Source organism: Gymnogyps californianus, chromosome 26 (genome assembly GCF_018139145.2).
Source record: "Gymnogyps californianus isolate 813 chromosome 26, ASM1813914v2, whole genome shotgun sequence".
NCBI lineage: Eukaryota > Metazoa > Chordata > Aves > Accipitriformes > Cathartidae > Gymnogyps > Gymnogyps californianus.
The window spans coordinates 2,392,979-2,400,008 of record NC_059496.1 but is presented as its reverse complement, the minus strand read 5'-3'; the positions used below and the strand labels follow the sequence as shown (position 1 = coordinate 2,400,008).

General features: G+C 56.0%; 1 non-coding gene across 1 annotated transcript; it reads right to left on the bottom strand.

Annotated features, from left to right (window-relative positions):
• Positions 1–432: 432 nt before the first annotated feature.
• TRNAA-CGC (transfer RNA alanine (anticodon CGC)) lies at positions 433–504 on the bottom strand. The gene has a single exon. It is a non-coding gene; the product is annotated as a tRNA-Ala (tRNA).
• Positions 505–7,030: the final 6,526 nt, after the last annotated feature.

Here is a 7,030-nt window from a genome sequence, read left to right as displayed (position 1 = left end):
CAGGACAATCTCAGACCCTTACCCCTGGAAAGCCACCAGGCCAGTGTGGCCTTGGTCCCAAAGGACACCTGGGCTGGACCAGCGCCCTCACACCACATCTCTCACTGCAGCCAGAAAGGATTCCTAGTGTGCTGCTGACCTCTGTCCCCTGCCTGAGATCTCCCCACAGACACACTCTGCTGCCAAGCACTGTCCCTGGGTGGTGGGTGGGGTGGGTCTGTGGTGCAGGGCAGTGACCCGATCTCAGGTCCAGCACAGCTGCCTGCTTCTCCTCCAAGAGGGGGCTCAGCAGAGGCTGTGCACATAGCCCTCCTCACCTCACAGCCAAGCCCTGGGTGGGCAGGGCAGGCCCACAGGGTCTGGAGAGGACCAGTGCCCCAAGCTCTAACCCGCACCTGCCTGAGGCTGGGGATTCAGGGCAAAAACACCCCATGGAGATGCTGGGGATTGAACCCAGAACCTCCCTCATGCGAAGCAGGTGCTCTTCCACTGAGCTACATCCCCTTGACACTTGCCAGCAGGAGAGACCCTCTCCTCCCATAACATGTCTATGACAAGCACAGTCCTGTTGTTCCCTGGGTGCCCAGGGACCCTCTGCAGAAAACAGCACTTGAACCCTTCTGAGATGGGGGAAGTCAGGACAGCCTCTCCGCTGGGGTCTGATTTTGGCACAGTGCTGCACTGCAGAGCGCAGCCCCTTCAACGTCTCTGCAGGGCAACGGGGCAGGAGGAGGCTCTTGCTCAGGCACTTCTCCCATGCTCTGGCCCACTCTAGGGTGGGTTGATGGAGAGGAAAACAACCCTGAGCCTCCTCTGACGCCCAGGGCAACACCCCTCTGGGCCACATCTGTCCCCAACTCCACAGCAGGAGCCGTGCAACAGGGTGAGGGAAATGCCCTCCCTGAGGGGAGGTGCCCCCAGCCTCTGATGGCACCCCAGGGCATGTGGTGGAGGGGACATGGGGGCAGAAATCTTACATCCCCCTCCTCCAGGCACTGGGCCTCTCCCTGCACCCCTCTGTCCCCCACCATCCCTGGAGGTGACGTGAAGGGCAGGCTTCCACCTCCATGGGGCTGCGCATGTGGCTTGGGCTCAGGGACCTTCCCACTCCTTCAGCACTGAGGCCTGTCCTGACAGCAAAGCAGTGCCCTGGGACAGCCCTGGCTGGGGTCTCTGTGGCAGGGTGGCTGAGCGTGTTCTTTGGTGTGTTTTGTTTTCATTGTGCTGTCCTATGTGCAGATCTTCAGGGCTGTGCTGAGGATCCCCTCGGAGCAGGGACGGCACAAAGCCTTTTCCACATGCCTCCCTCACCTGGCCGGGGTCTCCCTCTTTATCAGCACTGGCATGGTTGCCTACCTGAAGCACCTCTCCATCTCCTGCCCATCCCTGGACCTGGTGGTGTCATTTCTGTACTCGGTGGTGCCTCCACCAGTGAACCCCCTCATCTACAGCATGAGGAACAAGGAGATCAAGGATGCCCTGAGGAAAGTACAGGAATACACATTATTCCAGCTTTAATAAGGTGCCCACCATCCTCCTCTAACTCCCAGCAATTCAGGAAAATCCCAGCCTATCTTTTGTTCTTCTCTTTCTTTTGTATTTGTTTGTTAAACCTGTGAGAATATTCGTTGTCATTATATATTGTTCATACGACTTCTTCTTAAGCTTAGAACCTTTTTTTTCTGTCTGGTAAACCTAATGTACATCAGGAACCAGGCTCTTTGCATAGAGAAAGAAGCCAGAACGTAATCATTCGCCTCTGCTCTCATCTCTTTGATCTCCTCTGGAGCTTGGGGCCCAGCCCCAGCAGGCAGAAGGGATTCAGGAGCCAAGGGCCCAGCTGCCCCATGGACGAGCAGCCCCAGTGGCCCTTGGGGCTGCCCCTCTCCGCCTCGGTGGGCACTGCCTCTCTGCTGCCTGTGAGTTGGGGCAGCAGCTTCCCTGGAGCCATGGCCAGGGACAGCAGCAGGACGTGGCCTTTTCAGTGCTGCTCTCGCCTCACTTCCGCACTCTCCCGCCGTACCCTTGCATTTGTGTTACCCCTAGGCTCTTGTGTAACTTCTGACAGTCCCGTTGTGTCCACAGTGGCATCCCTGTGGCTGCAGGCAGGAGCGGGCAATGGGAACCACTGTGTCAGAGCTGGCCTCCGTGCAAGCGTCCCCATAACCAAAGGGGTTCTTCAGGGCAGGGCCAGAAGGCTGGAGGCCTCTTCCAAAGCTGGTGTCAGGAATACACCCAAGGAGCTGCTCCCTCAAAAGGACTTTTGCTCTTCTAGAGATCTCCATGGATTCAGGGGGACAAGCTCCGAGTCCCAGGGGGATCTGTTAGGGACCAAGGGCTGGGCAAAGACCTCCCTTCTTGGTTGAACATGTCCATGCAGACAGCAACTGCTCTTTGATTTATCTGCCGGGCACTGTCCCACCTGCAGTGGGGCTGATGGAAGATGCCGTCCTGGAGAGGAATTGGGAGCTGCCAGGGTTGCTCAGGGGATCTCCAGGGACAGTATGTGAGTGTGGGCGGGCAGTGAGTGGCACCTCATAAAAGGAGTGACCGTCCAAGGTGGAGTCTTCTGGAGGAAAAGGTGAACCTGAGGACACCATGAGCTAATGAGGGCCCTGCAATGCCAGGAGAGGCTGTGAGGAGCCAGAAGGCAAAGGGACACAAGACTGGAGAGTGGGTCAGGACACCCTCTTGGAAATCCCGTGGGCTGGATCTAGTGCAGACCTCCCTCGCCTTTTCTGCCAGTGGAGACACCCCATGGTCCTGCCTAGCCCCTTCCTTGGCCCTGGAGCCATCAAGGGAAGATGGAAAGGGCCTCAGCAGCAGTGAACCCCGTCTGCCTGGGTCTGCTTCCCTCCCCCAGCAGCACGGCCAGTGGAGGGTCACCCCGTGACCCCAGGGCACCATAGTCCCCTTGCTCTGCAGAGCAGCACCGCAAGCTTGGGGCCCTGCAGGGAGCCCGGGGAGGGAGCCAGGAACAGCCAGCCAGGCCAGCACGGACACACTCACCTGGGGAAGGCTCTCTGGGGAGCAGGGAGGACCCTGGAGAAGAGCAAGGGAGCATTTGTGTGCCTGCAGGGAGGAATGAATGAAAAAGAGAAACCTCTTTCTGCAGGCCCCAGCTCAGGGCCGGCTGCTCTGTCACCTGCCCAGGACTCCTGTGCTGGCCTGGGGAGAGGGGCTGACACTGAGGGGGCACAGTCAGTGTGTGGTGGGCATCTCCTGGACCCGAGACCAGGAGTCCTCCACTTTCACTGACCTCCATTTCCTCATGCCATGGTGAACCTCCATCCCTGGGGCTGATGGGGAGCCTGACACCCCTCTCTGCCCCCCAGCAGCTGCTGTGCCCTTCAGAGGGGCTGGGGGTGGGGGGTTAATGCCCAGAGCTCTGCAGCACCATGCAGCGGGCACTGCCATGGGGCCAGCCCACACTGGGCTGCTCTGCGGGGCTGGGCTGGGGAGCAGGCAGGGGAGGTGGGAAGAGCTGGGGAGAGGCTAGGTGGGGCTGGAAAGCGCCCAGGAGAGGACAACACCAATGTTAGCTTTGATGTTTGCCCATGCAGGGTGAGGACACGCTCCAGTGGGTGTGTGGTGCAGAGCCCAGACTCCTGGAAGGGAGCCGAGACATGCAGCTGCAGGAGAGAGGAGGCCGGTCTGTGCCCTTGGTGGCATGGACACACCGACAAGGTGCCCCAGGGCATTCGTCACCCCCTCAGCCTCTCCCATCGCGTATTTCCAGCACTTGCCCCTCATCCCAGTTTATGGGTGGTTTTGCTCTGGGGCCATCTCCTTCCTCCTGCTGGTCTCGGTGCCTGTGGCGGGGGAAGAGCCAGCCCTGCCCAGCCTCTCTTCTTACCCAGACCTTGGCAGACCCCAGAGCAGGGCTGTCTGTGAACCCTTGTGTGGGACACGGTTGGGGCTTGGCTGGGGCCAGGCACTGGGGGGCTGCAAAAGAAGGAGGGCTGGTGGGGATGGACACCGAGGTCTGCTGTGGGGACTCTGGTGGGGGACATGTCCCCACCCCAAACACACCCTGTCCTGTGCAGTGTCCGATGAGGGGGGCCGTGGGAGCATGTGTTGGGCAGTGGGGCTGTGCTGGCGCAGGAACGGGACACAGGTTGGAGCCCTAACACAACGATCAGGAGGTGGAAGCAAGGACAGGCTATGAAGGAGGAATTTAGAAAGATGACCTGAGCGTGCAGGTCTGTGTTTAGGAAAGGCAAAGCTCACCTGGAGCTGATGGGGGCTGCAGGCGACATCAAGAGCCAAATGAAGAGCTTCAGCCACTGTGTTTGCAGTAAAAGGCTGGACAAGGCACAGGCTGCTGAATGATGAGAAGGGGTTCATAACAGCAGACACAGACGGGGCTGAGGCACTCAATGCCGCCTTTGCCTTAGTCTTTGCTAAAAAGGTCTCCCAGGCCTCTGCTCAGTGAAAGGGCTCAAGGAGGAGGAGAGCACGTATTGACAGGAACCTCAGGAAGTCCCACAAGGACAAGTGCCAGTGTCTGCCCCTGCAGGGGACTCCCCCTGGCAATGGCACGGGCTGGGGGCTGCCTGGCTGGGGAGCAGCTCTGTGGGAAAGGTCTTGGTGGGCAGGGAGCTGGACAGGAGGCCGCCGCGTGCCCTGGCAGCAAGGGAGGCCAGCAGGGCCCTGGGCTCTACGACCAGGAGCACGGCCAGGAGATGGAGGGAAGGGACTCTCCCCCTCTACCTGGAACTTGTTAGACCACATCCAGAACACTGGGTCCAGTTTCTGCAACCCCAGTGCTGGAAAGGTGTTGGCAAGCTGGAGCGGGTTTAGTGAAGGGCCCTGAAGACGCTCAGGGGGCTGGATCACTTTTCCTGTGAGGAAAGGCTGATGAACCTGGGCTTGCTCAGCCTGGAGAAGGCATGGCTGAGGGGCACCTCACAGCAAGGGAGCCCTCACCTTTTTCACCAGAAGGCCAGCCATGCATTGGAACAAGCACTGGTCACCCTGGGAGAAGGCACAGTCCTCCGTCCTTGCAGGTTTTCAAGACCCAACTCGATTAAGCTCTGAACAACCAGGTCTGAATGTATACCTGACCCTGCTTTGAACAGACGGTTGGACTACAGACCTCTCTCTTTTAACGCTGCAGGCCTGATTATGATAGAAATGGTCAGACAATTTTGACAAAAAACCAAAACAATGAAGAAGTAAAGAAAAAGATCTAAAGGGCAGAAATAGTTTATTATAATTTTCATCCTTTGAAATTCTTTGTGTTCTTGTCCTCCTTGTTTTGGTTCATTCTGATTTAATATACCATTCTTTGGGGGGATTTTCTGACCTTTTCTTTTTTTAGAAAGAAAAGCCATTTCCCAAACGGATCTGCGATGCAGCTACAGGGACACAGATGCCTCCAGTCACAGGGACACAGGCGCCTGGTGCCAGTTCACGTGCTCTGGGACCCTCTGCCCGGCCTCTATCAGCAGCCTCCGAGGGGCTCTGGTCTTCTGCAGGAGACCTCCTGCCCTGTCTGACAGCGGCCAGTCCCAGGCAAACACCTCGCCTACACTGGGGCTCTGCAAGTGGCACTTCATGTCCATGGTCAGACAGCTGAGCTCTGCCTGGAAAGAGGAAGAACTGCTTGCAACTTTTAAAAAGCACAGGAGCACCTTTTCACCAGCTGAGATAACTGAATACTTTTACTCAAATGACAATGTTTTCCTACCATGCCAAAATGGGAATTTCCAGGAAGTATATTCATCGCAGGAGAAGAAATATTCACCTTCCCTTGTACTTGCATTGCTGAGACTCTGGCCATTATACCGTGTATTTAATCTCCCAAATCTTTCCACTTGTCCTGATAAAACGACCAGGTCTAAAGGCATCTTCTCAGCAGACTATCTGGACCTGTGCCCTTTCCATTGCTCTCCTGTTCCACTCTCCCCTTACTCCTTGCTCAGCCAGATCCCTCTCAACCACCCAGGTGCTGCTTTGAGCTTCAGGGAGTTACAAGCCTGCCCTTGTCTCTCAGCAGTCTAATTGACTCTTCAGCCAACTCCTACATTCTGTTTATATCTAACCTTTCCTATCACTCTGTCTAAAACATTTCTAGTGAGGTTACCCCGTGTGGGTGGTGAACCTCACTGGAGGCAGCTTGAATGGAGCATAGAGTTGAGGAGTGTGGTTGGTTGGTTGTTAAATTTTACCATGCTTTCCTTCTGTTTGGTGGCAATGAAGAGAAAGCCTGCTGTGCCTGTGTGCAGCCAGGTCTCTAAGGAAAGCAGGTGGGAGTTGGTGCAAAAGAGGCTGTAACCTCCAGCTGCAGACTTGGGTGGAGAAGTCTGATGTCAGGAGAAGTGATGCGAGTCCCAGGTGGCCCATGAGAGAAAGGGTGGGGCTGGGGAGGTGAGGAGGAATGTTGTCCAGGCAGTGCCTGACCTCAAGGAGCCTGCTTCTCCTATTTCATTAGGAAATCTTCTGCATCAGTATCAATTGGAAAATGTTGAGAACACTTTTGCTGTGAGTGGAAAAAAGTAAAAAAAGAAAGACTTCAAAGGAGAAATTCTTTTTTACTAGCTGTTCATACGATTATGTCTCTTAACCGCACTCCTGAAACCTCTCCAATTAGCTGCCCAGGTCTTGAACACTTGCAGAAAATCATGGGAAGAGACATGGCTTCTTGTGTTTTAACGAGCCCCATGGTGTATTTGGTGCCGAGTCCATGAACCTCAGACACTGAGAGGAAGTTGAAGAAACCTCTCAAGATGTCTAAGTCAGATGCCAATGCCAAAGTTTCCTGGAGCCTTAATGGGTCCCGCTGAGGGACATTACGGACAAAGCCTCCCCAGGGGCTGCTTAGAGCAGAAAACAGGAGAAAGTGATGACAAGTAGACAAAGGCAATGTAAAGGAACAGATTCTGAGTAAACTTTCACGTGTTCCTTGAAGGCAAAGGGCCAAGCCCTGACCCCCAGCTCCTGGGAAGGGAGATCCTGTCCCTCACATGTTGCTCAGGGCTCTTCCTGGGGCAGTGTGATGTGGGGATGCGCAATGCCAATTGCAGGA